The following is a 16,055-nucleotide window of genomic DNA, read 5'->3' on the forward strand; positions in this document are numbered from 1 at the left end:
TGGCAGAGTTCTAGTTGTTGACCTGGGTGGTGACTGCAAGGATGTTTGCCTCATAATAATTCACCAGTGTATATATTTATTTTGGGAGGTTTTCTGTAAGTGTGTTTTATTTTACAATAAAAAGTGCGACAAGTACTCCTTTATCTGGAACAGTTTTTCTTTTTTTTTGGGTTTTTTTTAAGAAAAGAAAGTCTAAGTGAAGAGATCAGGAAACCTATGAAAAATTTCATAGCAGGTACAAACTAAATATTAGGCAAGTCAGAAGAAGGAGGAGGAGGAGAAGGAGGAGGAGGAGAAGAAGGAGGAGGAAGAGGAGGAGGAGGAGGAGGAGGAGGAGGAGGAGGAGGAGGAGGAGGAGGAGGAGGAGGAATTTAAAAGGGCTTTGTAGGTACCCTCCAAAAGAATGAAAGGTTCATAACACAATACAGGGAAGATGTCAGAGGAACCCTGGGGTTTCAGAGCTAGAAATCCCTTAAAAAAAAAAAAAAGAAAGAAAGAAAAAAGAAAGAAAGAAAAAGAAAGAAAGAAAAAAATCTCATGACTTTCCTCATTTTACAGATTAGAAAACTGAGGTTCCAAGAGTGACTCCTGAAAGCCCCACAAGACTAGTCCAGAACCAGATCTAACACTCAGGTCTCCCGGTCTGGGACTTTTCTCACCACAGAACAGACTTCAGTTCCTTTACAATTTAATTCCTTCCTTCTTTCCTTTCTGTGGCCGAGTTGAACATTTTATATTTCTGCAGACCATTCCCAAGATAACGTTTCAAAATGCATCCAAGGTTGGATCTTCTGGAGAGAACGCTACAGAAATGCTTTCTCAGATCTGGGTCTGGTTAGCTTGACAGCAGAGTCGAGTGGAAGACCCTGGTCTGAACCTTCAGAGACTGTCTCCAATCTTAGGACGTTCTCTCTTTGCTTTCTGTAGCTTCTTCGGTTCTTCTCGCTCCCTGCCTCTGACCTCACCTAGATACGATTGCTTTCTGCTAAGTAGACTTGTATCATACTTGTATGATACATTTAAGCATTAATAGTAACTGTATGCTATGCACCGCCATATCTCACTAGCCTCACATCCCTGTAAGGCATTTAGATTTCCCCATTTTATAGATATTATAGATAAGAAAACTGAGTAACAGAGATCCTAAGTACCTAGCCCAAAGTTTTGCAGCTAGAAAGTAAGGAGTAGTGTATTCAACTTCAGAACCCGCATTTTAAGGGACTATATTATCCTGCTTATACCATTTTGTATTTCCTCATTTACTGAGCAAATTGCTCATTAACTTGTCTCTTAAAACATTATTTTTTCATTTTATTGATTGTTTGTGTCCTGACAGGGATGGAACCTGCAACCTTGGCGCATCAGGATAATGCGCCAACCAAGAGAACGAGTTATACTTTGTCCAAAAAACAAAATTGTATTCATTTCGGGGATCTACTTGGTTATTCGTTATTGTTTTTGATGGAAAAAGGAAATTAATTAAAAAGTCTACAGAGTTTTTCCAGTGTGTGGTTCTCTTTTGTCCTGGATCGAGCGGCCATCCGGGGAAAATACAAAAAACAGAAAGAGAGTGAGAGAAAGCACCCTTACGGCCACCAAAGCGGGGTGCGAGGAGTTGGGGCGGTGCGGTGGTGGTGGTGGTGGTGGGCGGGCGGGAAAGGCCGAGTTGGATCGGGCGCGGTGTCTGCTCGGGAGTCTCCGCAGCGCCCAGGACTCCGGGGAGGGGCGCGGGTGGGCGTGGCGGGGAGGGCCGCAGGTCCATTCCCCGAGCGCTATGCAAATGAGATGCAAATCAGCGCGTGCGAGCGGGCGCCCGCAGTGTGAGTCCGGACGCGGGGCGTCGCGCTCTCGGTCGCTCTCCTTCACGCGCGTCCGCTCCAGACTCGCCCCCTTGCTCCCTCTCTGGCCCGGCCGCTCGCCCCCGCCCCGCTCGGCTGGGTCCCGCCCGGACGCGCCTCACCGGCCGAGTCGGCAGCGGCGGCGGAGCGAGCGCTGGCCTCGGCTCCCGGACGCCGTCCCCGCGCGGGTGAGTGAGCCCGTCCCACGCTTTTGTCCCAGCGCGGCCCTGGGAGTGCCTCTCCGAGGGCGGGGGCCGGGGGCCGGGGGTGGGGACGCTCCCTCGGAAGCGTGCCCCGGACCCCTTGTTGGAGACAGGTTCCTGTGTGCGGCGAGGAGTTGGCGCGTAAAAGGGGCCAGCCCAGGGCTCCCGGCAGCCGGGTTTTCTTGGCGGAGGTGCGGGGCTCGGGACGCGATGCTGTGGTCTCTGTAGCGTTATCCGGAGGACGTGCCTTTGATAGGAGGGGTTCACCTCGCCGCTAGCCCCCCAGCTCCCCAACCCCTGGCAGGAGGGCTCCGTGACGGCAGCCGCGGGGCCGGGGTGACACAGCCCAAATGTGAGACCCAGAAAGTAGGGCAGTGAAGGCGGCCGCGGGGTCCCAGGCAAAACTGGGGCGCCGGGCGCTGCCGTCTTGCTCTCACTGCCTGCTCCTCACTTCAGCCCCGCGCCGGCTCTGCCTCCTTTGCTCCAACCGGGGTTCCATGGCTGAAGGACCCTTGTTTGCAGATCATTGCCGCCGGAAAGTTTTGGATGAAGCCAGTCCCAGATGTTAAGCTGTCCGCGGTTGAGGTAGAACTCCCTGGAACGTGTGCTACTGTCATCCTTCCGGAGCCGAAGGACTGAATTTAGGAGTGGTGTTGGGTGGGAAGATGGGCTGGCGGGGAGAGGTTTTCCAGGATGTTTTTTTGGTTGGAGGCGGGGGACACACCCTTGCGATGCCGAAGCTCTCCCCAAGTTCAAAGAGCAGAGTCTGTGCACCTCCCCAGCCTTAGGGACCGTGCCCTAGAGCTGCATCCCCCTTCCACGTGGGGCTCTCGGTTCTTTCCTGCCTTCGGGCAGTCCTTTTGGTTAAAAGGCACAACTGTCAGTAAATTATTTCCAATTGGGGGCCTAGAGAGGATCATTTGGGGAGTCCCTCACACTTCAAGGCATCAGCTCTCCACAATGCAAGTCTCTGGGGGAAGTGTAGGTGTTTCTGGAACACAAACTTATTGTGTTCCTAGAAAAGGAGTTTTTATTTCTCTCTCTCTCTCTCTCTTCCCGCCCCCCCTCACAAATTCTTTTCTCTTTAATGCTTGACCTCCTTTCCTTCTGTTTTCTGTGATCCTGCCCTAGCCTTCTTCCCTGCATTGCACACTGCCGGGACTGTGGAGGGTGACGCCGCTGGCCCCACAGCGTCCTAGGCCATCAGTGGAATGTTCTCTCCTGGTGCCCAGAGTGAGGTTGGCCCTTTGTGGACCAGGAGCCTTGAGCCAGAGCAGGTAGGGTAGGAGCCTGGGCAGTTTGCCTTGGTGGGAGTGGCTGGACCCGGGGTGCTGGATTGGGTAGTGGGGACTCTGGGGGCTTGCATAAGGGCCTTTCACCAGGATGTGCATGTCTGTCCCCTCATTCACTAAGGATACAAAAGGATGCTAGTCCTCACACAGCATTAGGCATGAGCTTAGAGAACCACCCACAGCAGTGAAGGATTACTGCCTTTGGTTTCTCATACACACAGGAACTGGCTAGCTGCGGCCTTGGAGTCATTTTTCTTTGTGTGTGTGAGGTTTACTGGCCTCCTATCAGGAGCCTGTTTCCCCAGGGGCCAGATCTTGGGGAACATGTCCAGAGAAGAGTAGGCCCTTGGGAGTTCCCGGTCTAATTGGTAGGTCAGGTGGAGGGATTTCAGATGCAGTCACTATAGGCCTGGGATCCCCGGCGGGCAGCTTCAGGGGAGTCTGCTGGGAAGGCTCATCAGGAAAGGATGCTGGCCCCAGGTGGTGCTGAAGGGAGAGGGGCCCATGCAGTGCCAGAGGTGAGGGAGGGGTCTTGATCCTGGCTGGGGAGGTCTTCTCCAGCCTCGGAGGAATAGATTGTGAGTGTTCTGGGGTCACCGTGGACTTGCTTTCCCCCTAAAATATGAGTCTAGAGTCTGAGAAACAGAAGTAGTTGATTTATTGGCTCTTTGCCTACTAAGAGGGTTAGGAGGTGGAAATTTGAGAATGCAGCCTGGTCTGTGGGTAGGGACCCCATAAACCTATGGAGTCTTATTTACTGTCTTTCTGAGACATTTCTTGGCATTCTGGAAATATACACCAAGGCCACTTGAAAACCTAACTGTCCTTCCCCCAATTCAAACCAACACACACTGGTTGGAAATTGTTCATTTTAAAGAAGTTTCTTACCCTATCCTTTCTGTAAACAGAGTGACATTTAGAAAACAACCCTTAGAAAATAACCGTTCCCAAAAGAAGACATTGTCCTCACCCAACTTGACTTAAATCATTTTCCTATGACCAACAGAAGGTACATCCAGAGGCCCTGAGGTAGGACCATGTGCATGGAAACTGTACAAGGGGACACTTGAGTGGCAGGTGGGTTCAGAATTAAGGACCCATCCATCCAGCAGTCCAGAGTGAGGACATCGCAGATGTCACTAGAATAGGCTCCATACCATGTGACTTCTTCCCACCCCATTACTCCTCTACCCTGCCACCCACAGCACAGAAAGGTGAGTGTGCTGGGCTGGGGTCTGCTGTGTGAGCCACTCACCCCTCCCACCTGTGCCATTCTGCAGATGAATTCTGTTTCTTTATTGAGTTTTGGATTGTTTGTTTTAAGCCGACATGTTGAGCACATAAATGAAGTTTTCCTTACAATCTCAAGGTGAGTGGATCTTGGTGTTTGACACTCTATGTCAACGAATGCATCCCTCCTGCCTTGTTTTATGCATTTGGTATGCCAGGGCTGCAGCCCTTGTTAAATGGGCAGTGACAGCCAGCCCAGTGGGGCTGGGCAGGAGGACGCCAGTAAGAACTGCTCCCTGTTTACAGTTGGTGGGGTGGGGATAAGGCTGGATTTCCAGATGCTCACACCACCTTCTTTTCATTGCCCTCCTGCTCACTGTCCCCTGGTGTCTGAAGGTGAATGCTCACAATGGGCTCCCTACTAGGGAGCTGTGGGAATTTTGGTGTAGTTCTGGCTTCTCGAATTTCCCATTGTCCCCATCCCACCACTGTTGGTACTTCTGTCCCCCTTTCTCTTTTCTCTGGGGTCCTGAGCGTAGTGCCCTTTGGAGACAAAAGAAATGGGATGAGGAGAGGATTTTCTTTTCTTTCAGATCTACTTGTTGATTCTCTTCTCTTCCCCCGCCACCTGGCCCCCAGATCTGATGCTAATTTGTTAATGTAGAACCCGAGTGATTTCTCATAATCTTTTGGGAACCAAACACCTACAGTTTTGAGCTTTCATGGTTGAGAATGCTGTTTATCTTTTTTGTTTTCAGAGACTGAGACTTCTAGTGAGAGTAGCTCTCCTTCAGATGTGTGGCAGGAGGAAGCAGCACAAGGGGAGAATGTGACCTTTGTTGTTAAACCTGGGTTCAGAGCCTTCCATTCACTGACTGGCTGGATGTTCATGGGCACTGTATTTAACCTCCGTGAATGACTTCAGTTTCCTCATCTGGCAATGAGGGTGGTTATAAAAATGAAATGAATATGTGAATATAAAGAGGCACAAAAGAAAGAATAGCTATTACCCGAGTAGTATTCTCTATGCCGATGGAATGACATCAGCCAACAAACATTAATTATGAACCTACTCTCCGTCTAGCCCTGTGAAGGGTTATGAAAGAAAGGCAGTATGCTCAAGAGACTTTGGGTCTGTATGGGGACACAGCTAACACATATGAGGTAATTAGGAGACAGGGACAATGTAGCAATAGTTTCTAACCTTGCTCCCCACCCCTGATAAAATTTTATATATTATCATAGAGCTATCACATTCATTTTTTTAAAATATATTTTTATTGATTTCAGAGAGGAAGGGAGAGGGAGAGAGAGATGGAAACATTAATGATGAGAATCATTGATCAGCTGCTTCCTGCACACCCCCTACTGGGGACCGAACCTGAGAACCTTCAGTCCATAGACTGATGCTCTAACCACTGAGTCAGACCGGCCAGGGCAATCTTGTTTATTGTTTTAAAGAACCAGCTTTTGGTTTCATTGATTTTTTTTTGTATTATTTTTTTTAGTTTCTATGGGATCTTTATAATTTCCTTTATTTTACTTATTCTGTGCTTTTCTTGTTGCTTTCTTTCTAATTCTTTTAGTTGTAAGGTTAGATTATTTGAGCTTTTTCTTGTTTCTTGAGATAGGCCTGTAATACTGTGAATTTCCCTCTCAGGACTACTTTCATTGTGTCCCATAGATTTGGTGTTGTTGTATGTTCATTTTTGTTTGTTTCCAGGAAGTTTTTTATTTCTTCCTTAATCTCATTGATAATGCATTCATTGTTTAATAACCTGCTATTTAGTCTCCATGTGTTTGAATGTTTTTGAGTTTTTTAATTGTAGTTGATTTCTAGTTTCATGCCATTGTGATCCAAGAAGATGCTGGGTATGATTTCAACCTTCTTAAATTTGTTAAAACTTATTTTGTGTCCTAACATGTGGTCTGTCTTTGAGAATGTTCCACATGCACTTGAGAAGAATGTATATTCTGCCACTTTAGGATGAAATGTTCTGTAAATATAAATTAAATCCATCCGATCTAGGATGGGGTTCATGGTCACTGTTTCCTTGTTGACTTTTTGTTTGGAAGATCTATCCAGTGATGTCAGTGGGGTGTTTAGCTCCCCAACTGTACTGCTATTGATCTTATCCTGAAAGTCTTCCATGAGTTTTTTTCAATATATTTAGGTGCTCCTATGTTGGTTGCATATATGTTTACAAGGGTTACATTTCTTATTGGATTGATCCCATTAGTATTATGTAGTATCCTTTGTTTCTTGTTATGTCCTTTGTTTTGAAATCTATTTTGTCAGATCTGAGTATTGCTACCCCAGCTTTTTTGCCTTTTTTTTTTGTTTCCATTCGTATATATATATATATATATATATATATATATATACACATATATATACATATATATATATATATATTTTACATATTTTCACTTTCAGTCTGTGTGAATCTTTTGTTCTGAGGTGGGTCTCTTGTAGACAGCATATATATGGGTCATGTTTTCTTATCCATTCAGCTGCCCTATGTCATTTGATTGGAGCACTTAGTTCATTTATATTAAGTTTATTTTTGATAGATACTTATTTATTGCAATTCCCCCCCCTTTATACTTATAGTAGAGGCCTGGTGCATGGATTTGTGCACCAGTGGGGTTCCTCAGCCTGGCCTGTACCCTCTTGCAATCCAAGACCCCTTGGGGAATGTTGGAGAGCTGCTTTCTGTCTGATCCCTGCAAGCCAGGCCGAGGGACCCCACAGGTGCACGAATCCATGCACCGGGCCTCTAGTATGCATATAAGATCTTTGGTTAATCTCTTCTTGCCCTCCCCTCTTCTCCCTCCCCTCTGAGATTCATCAGTCTGTTCCATGTTTCCATGCCTGTGCACCGAGCGTCTGCCCCCGGTGGTCATTGCGTGTCATAGCTACTGGTCAGTCGGCCGATTGGCCAGTTGGCTGGTTGCTTAGGCTTTTATATATATATATAGATTCCTCTCTGTCTCTCGATTTCTTCTTCTCTTAAAGTAGTCCCTTTAACATTTCTTGCAATGCTGGTTTGGTGGTAATGTACTCCTTTAGCTGTTTCTTTTTGTTTTGTTTTTTTGTCTTGGAAGCTCTTTATTTTGCCTCCAATTTTAAATGATAGCCTTGCTGGATAGAGTGATCTTGGATTCAGGTCCTTGCTTTTAATTACTTTAAATACTTCACGCCAATCTCTTCTGGCCTGAAGTGTTACTGTTGAGAAATCAGCTGACAGTCTAATGGGAACTCCCTTGTAGGTAACTTTCTGTCTCTCTCTTACTGCCTTTAAGATTCTTTCTTTGCTTTTAATGTTTGTCATTTTAATTATGATGTGTCTTAGAGTGGGTCTCTCTGGGTTTATCTTGATTGGGACTTTCTGTGCTTCCTGAACTTGTGTAACTTTTTCCTTCACCATGTTAGGGAAGATTTTTGTCATTATTTCTTTAAACAGGTTCTATTCCTTGTTCACTTTCTTCTCCTTCTTGCATCCCTATGATGTGGTTGTTGTTACATTTCATGTTGTCCCAAAGTTCTCTTAAACTATCTTCCAGTTTTATAATTATTTTTTCTTTTTGCTACTCTAATTGAATGTTGTTTTTTACCTTGTCTTCCAAATCACTGATTCAATCTTCTGCTTGATTCAATTTATTTTTGATTCTTTCTAGTGTATTCTTGAAGTCACATATGGTTTTCTTCTTTTCTGACTGGTTCTTGTCCATGGTTTCTATTTTATTTTTCATGCTGTTATAGTTATCACTAAAATACTTGTAATTCTCACTAAGTTTCTTGAGCATCCTTATAACCATTACTTTGAACTCTATATCTGAGACATTGCTTGCCTCCATTTCATTTAGTTCTTTTTCTGGAGATTCCTCCTTTTCTTTCATTTGTGTGTTGTTTCTTGTGTCCCCATTTTTGCTGTCCCTTTGTATTTGTTTCTGTATATTAGATAGAACTGCTAGGCCTCAAAGTCTTTGTGGGGTAGCCTTATGTAGTAAGTGTCCTGTGGGACCCATTGATGCAATCTCTTTGGTCTTCTGAGCCAGATGCTCTAGGAATATCCCTTGTGGGGGCTGTTTTATCTCTCACTTTGTAACAGAGTCTTGATTGTTGTTGTCGTCCCATTGTGGGTGGGATCTGCCCTCAGGCTGGCTGACTGTGAGGCTCAACTCCAACCATGTTGTGTGAGCTGTTGTGCAGGTGCTGACAGAACAAAGCAAAACAATACAACAAAACAAGAAACAAAGCAAAAGCATACAAAAGACTCCTATAACAATAAAAACAACCACAAAAGAAAAAAGAATTAAGAAAGAGAAAAGAGAACAAGAATAAGAAAAGAAAAGAATAGGAAAAAAATAAAAGAAGAAAAAACATGGGGAAGAAAAAGGAATATGAAAGGAAAGAAGGGAGAGGAAAAATAAGAATAAAGAATAGGAAAAGGAAAACTGTATAAAAGAAAAGAGGGAGAAAAAAATTATGAAAAGAAAAAAGTAGCGAAAGAAGAAAGATAAAAAATAAGAAAAGGAAAAAAGAAGAGAAAGAAGAAAAATAGAGTAAGAAAAGGAAATAGAAAAATAAGAAATATGAATGAAAAAAGAGACAAAAATAATAAAGCAATAAAAAGGAAAAGTAATAAAAATAATGCAAAAAAAAAATAAAAGTGAAGGGTTCATCTTGGCATAATTTAGTGCTTCTTGCGAGTTCCCTTTGGATCCTGCTCTTACGTTGACTGAAGCCGACTGTTGCTTGCTGTCTCTGGGTCTCCTGGGAGGTTTTAGTGCTGGCCACCGTCAGAAGCTGTCCATATTTGGCTCTCGGTAACCTGTTGGAAGCTTCAAGCGATGCACAGTTTGTGGCTGCCTCCACAGGGCTTGACTCAGTGAGGGAGGGGCCAAGTTGCACTCTAGGGCCAGCTTGTTAGTAGCACTGGGGCCCAGGGATGGGTCAGAAAACATTCCAAGGGTCTTTGGGCTCTGCCTCCACCTGCTTCCGGCCAGCTGTCAAACTTAGTCACTGAAAAGGTTATTTCTGAAAGGGCCATTGGTGGAATCAGGTGTATGAGACTTCTGGGTCTTCTGTGAGGGGGAGATGCTGTTTAGAGCCATTTGTCTGAGACTGTCCTGGAATATTTCCCTGACCTCGGCAGGATAGAGCCCCTTGTATATACGTAGTCTACTAGGTTCTGCTGGAAGGCAAGAATTTTTATCAGGTCTCCCGGGAAGGGGAACACCAGTCAGGTTCCAAAGCCAGTCTTGACGCCCCTGAGTCTGTTCAAACCCTTAGGCTTAGACTCTGCTGCTGTCTCCTCAGCAGGGCTTGAGATGCAGAGTGGGGCAAGTGGGATTCCTGAGGGTAGGGCATTCCTGAAGGCAGAGTATTTGCCTTTTCCCAAGCTGTTACTGCTGGGAGGGACCTATGTCTCTCAGGGAAAAATGGCTGCTGCAGTCTGGGTGGACGACTGATCGCAGGTCTCTCAGCCGCTGCTTTTCCACATCTCCCTCCAATGCTTTCCATCCTAGACCCTCTTCAGGAAACTCCAGTCGATACCACCCTCCCTCCACCAAATCTTTGGGTGAGTGGCTGCAAATGAAAATCCTATACTCTGTCTCCCTCCCTCCCTTCCTTCCTTCCTTCCTTCCTTCCTTCCTTCCTTCCTTCCTTCCTTCCTTCCTTCCTTCCTTCCTTCCTTCCTTCCTTCCTTCCTCCCTCCCTCCCTCCCTCCCTCCCTTCCTCCCTTCCTCCCTTCCTCCCTCCCTCTCCCCCCCCCCATTTATTTATTTTAAGTGGCTTTATCTCCGACAGGCTCTAGCTCTCCCTGGTGGCCAGAAGCCCCACCACCTTTCACAGCTGGATGTTATATGGGCAACTGTTCTCGGCTCTGGTGCTCTGGGCCCAGGAGCACAGCCTGGAGTCTGGGCCTCATTCCTCTCAGAGAAAACCTCCCCGAAGCCAAGACATCCCTTCTTATTCTTGGCCTGCCACTCATGGAAGCTGGGCTAGCCCCTCTCTCGACCCTGCCCTTCCTACTAGTCTCCAGGTGGGTTCTGCTTTTCCTTGTTAATGTCTCCACTTCACCATGGCTGGTTTGGTTTGGTGGTTAGAGCATCAACTTGCTTACTGAAGAGTTTTGGGTTCGATTCCTGGTTGTAGGCTTGATCCCCAGCCCTGATCAGGGGGCAGTGTGGGAGGCAACCAATGGATGTGTCTCTCTCACATTGATGTTTCTCTCTCTATCTCTCCTCCTTCCTTCCACTCTCTCTAAAAAATTAATGGAAAAATATCTTCAGGTGAGGATTAACAAAACAAACAGATAGCCCTTGCTGGTGTGGCTCAGTTGGTTAGAGCGTCATCCTGTGCACTGAAGGGTCATGAGTTCGGTTCCCAGTCAGGGCACATACCCAGGTTGTGAGGAGGCAGCCAATCGATGTTGATGTTTCTCTCTCATTGATGTTTCTCTCTCATTGATGTTTCACTTTCTCTCTCTCCTTCTCCCTTCCTTTCTCTCTAAAATCAATAAACCTATATTTAAAATAAAATAAAAAACAAAAGCAAACAAAAAAGTCACCTCTTCAGCTAGTCCTCAGTTGGTAATTCTGGGTGAATGTTCCCCAATTTAGTTTTATTTTCAATCCAATTTATTTTATATTTCATGCCTTATTGTGTTGGTTAGGATCTCCAATATGATGTTAAGTAGGAGTGGTGAAAATAGACATCATTGCCTTATTTTTATTATTTATTAAAAATATTTTTATTGATTTCAGAGAGGGAGAGAGAGGTAGAAACATTAATGATGAGAGAATCATTGATGAGCTGCCTTCTGCACAACCCACACTGGGGATGGAGCCCGAAACCCAGGAATGTGCCCTGAATGGGAATGGAACCGTGACCTGGTTCATAGGTCGACACTCAACCACTGATCCACACTAGCAGGGCACATTGCCTTATTTTTAATCTTTAGGGACAAGTATTCAGTATCATACCATTATGATTTATGTTAGCTGTAAGGTTTTTGTAGCTGTTCCTTATCAATGTGAGGAAATTCCTTCTACCCCTGGTTTGCTGAAGCTTTTTTTTTTTTAAATCATGAATTATTTTTTCCAAGTTTTTTTTTTTTAATCTATTGATATGATCATTTTTCCCCCTTCTCTCTATAAGTTGGCAAACTTTTTCTTAAAGAGTAAGTTTCGTAGTCAGTTCAGGTAGCTATAGTAAAATACCATAGACTGGGTAGCTTATAAACAACAGCAATTGATTGCTCCAGCTCTGGAGCCTGGGAAGTCCAAAATCAAGGCACTAACAAGCTTGCAGTTTGATGAGAGCGCTCTTCCTGTTCACAGCCATCACCTTCTCACTGTGTCCTCACTTGGTGAAATGTGGTTAGGGATCTGTCTCTCTGGAGCTTCTGTTATAAGGCACTGATTTCATTCATGAGGGCTCCACCCTCATGTCTTAAGCACTAACTAATGCTCCTAACTCCTAACACCATCATCTTTGAGGATTAGGATTTCAACAGATGAATTTTGGGAGGACACAAACATTTAGAACATAGCATCCAGATAGTAAATATTTTAGTCTTTATGGCTTATAAGTCTCTCTTCACCTCTCTACTCAACTCTCATATGGTCTCTGCCCTGACTCAACTCTGCCCTTGTAGTACAAAAGCAACCATAGACAATACATAAATGAGTGGATGTTGCTGTATTCCAGTAAGTATTCTTTACAGAAACAGATTGCATAGTTTGCTGACCTCTGCTTTAGTCTGTTGATATGCTGAATTATATTAATTGATTTTCAAATGTTGAACCAGGCTTACATTTCAGGAATAAACTCCAAACGTGATATATTATTAATCTTTTTATATATTGTTGGATTCAATTTGCTAACATTTTTTTGTTTTTGTTTTTATGCTCATGAAGGATATTGGTCTCTTTCCCTGTAATGTCTATGTCTGATTTTGGTGTTAAGGTATAGGCTGCCTCATAAAATGAGTTGGGAAATGCTCCCTTCTATATTCTGGAAGAGTATGTGTAAGATTGTTATTTCTTCCTTAAAATTTTGGTAGAATTTTCCAGTGAAGTCATTTGAACATGGAGGTGTGTGTGTGTGTGTGTGTGTGTGTGTGTGTGTGTGTGTGTTTGGGGGGGTGTTGGGAATGGGTTTAACTAAAAATTAAATTCTTTAATAAATATAGGGTTAGTCAGGTTATCTATTTCTTCTTGATTTATTTTATTTTGTTATTATTATTTTTTAATATATTTTTATTGATTTCAGAGAGGAAGGGAGAGGGAGAGAGAGATAGAAACATCAATGATGAGAGAGAATCATTGATAGGCTGTCTCCTGCATGCCCCACACTGGAGATTGAGCCTGAAACCCAGGTATGTGCCCCAACCAGGAATCCAACCGGGGACCTCCTAGTTCATAGGTTGACGCTCAACCATTGAGCCATGCCAGCCAGGCTCTTCTTGATTTTTGATAGTTTGTGTTTTTTGGGTAATTTGTTTCTCCTAACATGGAGAATTAATGGACAAATATTGTTTACAATATTTATTAACCTCTAAATATCTTTAGGGATTATTGTGATATTACATCTTTTATTCCTGATATTTATAATTTACAACTTTTTTCCTTTCTGTCAGTCTGGCTAGAGGTGTGTCATTTTATTGATCTTTTCAAAGGACCAGATTTTGGTTTCATTGATTTTTTCTCTGTTATTGTTCTGTTTCCAATTTCATTGGTTTCTTAATTTTTCTTCGTTATTTTTCTTCCGCTTGCTTTGTTTAGGTGCTCTTCCTTTGCTTCGTTTGCTGACCTGGAAGCTTAGCTCATTGATTGGAGACCTCCTTTTCTGGGACAGTTGGGTTGGGAAGGGGAACTTAGAGGTTTAGAACCAGTGTTTCTACCTCCAAGCATTTATTCTGAAAACTCTAGTGAAAGCTTGTGCCAGATTCTTCCAGAGCTTCTTGAGGCTTCTACCTAGGAATGGGACCAGTAGGAGGGATGAGAAGAAGTCGTACCTTGGACTTCTTTTCTCATGGAGTAGCCTGGTCTTTCAGCTGTTCATCTGCCCCCGACTCTGTAGAATAGAGAGTAGAGGGAGTTGGAGTTGCTGCAGTTTTATGGGTGAAAAGGCTGTTTCCCAATAGTTTAGAGCAAGGGTGGGCAAATTTTTTTCTGAAAAGAGGAGTAGTAAATATTTTCAACTTTGCAGACTAGGCCATCTCTGTTAACAATATTCAACTCTGCCATTGTAGCAAGAAAGCAGCCATAGCTAATATGTAAAGGAATGGGATGGCTGTATTTCAATAAAATTTTATTTACAAAATAGATAATGGGCTGGATTTGACCATAGTTTGCCCACCCCTGTTTTAGTCTTTTAAGATAGTGAATTACATTGATTGGTTTTCTTTTTTTTTAAATATATTTTTATTGGTTTATTTTTTAAAATATATTTTTATTCTCCTAGAGGAAGAGAGATAGAAACATCAATGATGAGAGAGAATCATTGATCGGCTGCTTCCTGCATGCCCCCCCCCCTACTGGGGATCGACCCCGCAACCTGAGCATGTGTCCTTGACCAGAATCAAACCCAGGACCCTTCAGTCTGCAGGCTGACGCTCTATCCACGGAGCCAAACCGGCTAGGGCGACATTGATTGGTTTTCAGATATTGAACCAGCCTTGCAATCCCTATACAAACTCCACTCAGTCTTAGAGCATCTGGTTTGTACCCGTTCCTGTCTTTGCTTCTTAGCTTGTATTGTCACTAAGCTGTGAGTTTCTCAGGAGCAGGATCCCAATATTACCACCTCTTATCTCCCAGCAAGCATATAGTTGATGGCTAGGAAACATTTGTACTGGGTGGAAATCACTGTGCGTGTCCACAGTGCGTCTGCTGAGTTCCCGTTATGGCCCCCTTGGGCCCGGGAAGTGGGGGTTGTGTGGAGGAGTTGGGCCCGAGTGCTGTCACTGCAGGCGCAGGCTGATCTTTCGTTTTGGAGACTGTTTGGGAAACATGACTTAAGTTCAGTCTGTGGGGCGCTGCTCTTTAATTACTCCTTTTCCTGAGGGCTGTGGTTGGCACAATGGCTGCCAGGCCCAGGAACTCAGGCATCCAGATGCCAGCCCAGTGCTGGTGTTCTGAAAGGGCCGTGGTCTCCTTTTACACAGAGGGGTGTGCCTGTGTGTGGAGAGTGGAGAAGGAGCGGCCGGCCTGCTGTCTCCTGAATGTGCGCACCCTTGACCTTCATGTCTGTGGTCAGCTCTATGTTGACCACATAGTGCCATGGCGACATGATGCACCAGGCAGATTGCAGAGTCCACCTCAGCTACTTTTCCTCAGCGGTTGGGGCAGCTGCATGTGAAGTTGATGGGAAGGGTCTGGGCTTTGCAGCGGACAGATCTGGATTTGAATCCTGGCTCCACAACTGATTAGATGGGTGACCATGGGGAATTATTTTAACTAATCTGAACTCATTTCTAAAATGCAGATGTGTAAGGGTCCCAGCATGTGAGGGTTACATTAACTCCACACTCTCTCTGCTGATGTGGGGAGAGCATGGGGACTTTAAAGGATATAAAGCAGGGAGTGGTGGGCGAGTCTGGAGAGAAATGCAAAACAAATGGCAAACCCGGTGGAAAAAGCTGTTGGAAGACTAGGCTGTGGAGAGGCAGTATCAGTCACTTTCTCCCTCCTCAGATACTTCTGGACTGAAGGGTGGGCAGGGTGACTCAGGGGCTGAGTCTCTGATTTTGCTCTGGAGCAAGGAGGGGCTGACCGCCAGGTCTGGGTGATGCCTTGGATTGTTGGGGCCTTTTGTCTTTCGTTATTCAGTCTGGTTCACTGGGATTGGAACGGGGTGGTGGGCTGTGCCAGACCCTGGTTAGTGGAACCAGTTGCATAATTGCCTGGGATTTGATGGTGCCAGGTCCCTAAGACCTAGCGACAATAATAATCCTCCTTTGTACATGTATAGGCCCTCACTGCTGGCAGAACATGTTGACACAATCCTTACAACCATCCCATGAGGTGTGAGGAGAGTCCCTCCTCAATGCTGCCAAAATGCCCGCACCTCTGTGCACTCTAGGGTCTCTGCTTTCCTCTTGCTAGGGTTTGAGACCTCTGGGCACAGCTGATATTTGGAGAAAGTCAGTGAGTTAAGGAAAGTGCTGCTTCAAGGCCCACCCTGCCCACCCTCTGAAGAAATCAGACCAGGTTTATTTTTTCTGTTATGTCACTTCCTTAAATTTTATTGCAAGAACAGCATTACCAGGTTGGAAGATACGATCCAGCCCTAGCTGGTTTGGCTCAGTGGGTAGAGTGTAGACCTGCAGACTGAAAGGTCCCAGGTTCAATTCGGTCAAGGGCACATGCCTGGGTTGCAGGCTCCATCCCCAGTAGGGGGCATGCAGGAGGCGATCAGTGATTCTCTCTCATCATGGATGTTTCTTTCTCTCTCTTCCGCTCCCTTCCTCTCT

The 16,055-nt window shown here is 45.0% G+C and overlaps 1 protein-coding gene across 3 annotated transcripts in view; it reads left to right on the forward strand.

The window, feature by feature from the left end:
- The first annotated feature begins 1,802 nt into the window (after nt 1–1,802).
- The window catches only part of MYLK (myosin light chain kinase), a 264,544-nt gene continuing 250,291 nt past the window's right edge, over nt 1,803–16,055 (forward strand). For all 3 annotated transcript variants that reach the window (XM_079766799.1, XM_079766798.1, XM_079766801.1), the window contains exon 1: nt 1,803–2,026. The gene's annotated coding sequence lies outside the window, so the exon portion shown is untranslated. The remainder of the gene's footprint in view (nt 2,027–16,055) is intronic.

The sequence above is a fragment of the Cnephaeus nilssonii genome (genome assembly GCF_951640355.1).
Source record: "Cnephaeus nilssonii genome assembly, chromosome: 3".
Taxonomy (NCBI): Eukaryota; Metazoa; Chordata; class Mammalia; order Chiroptera; family Vespertilionidae; genus Cnephaeus; species Cnephaeus nilssonii.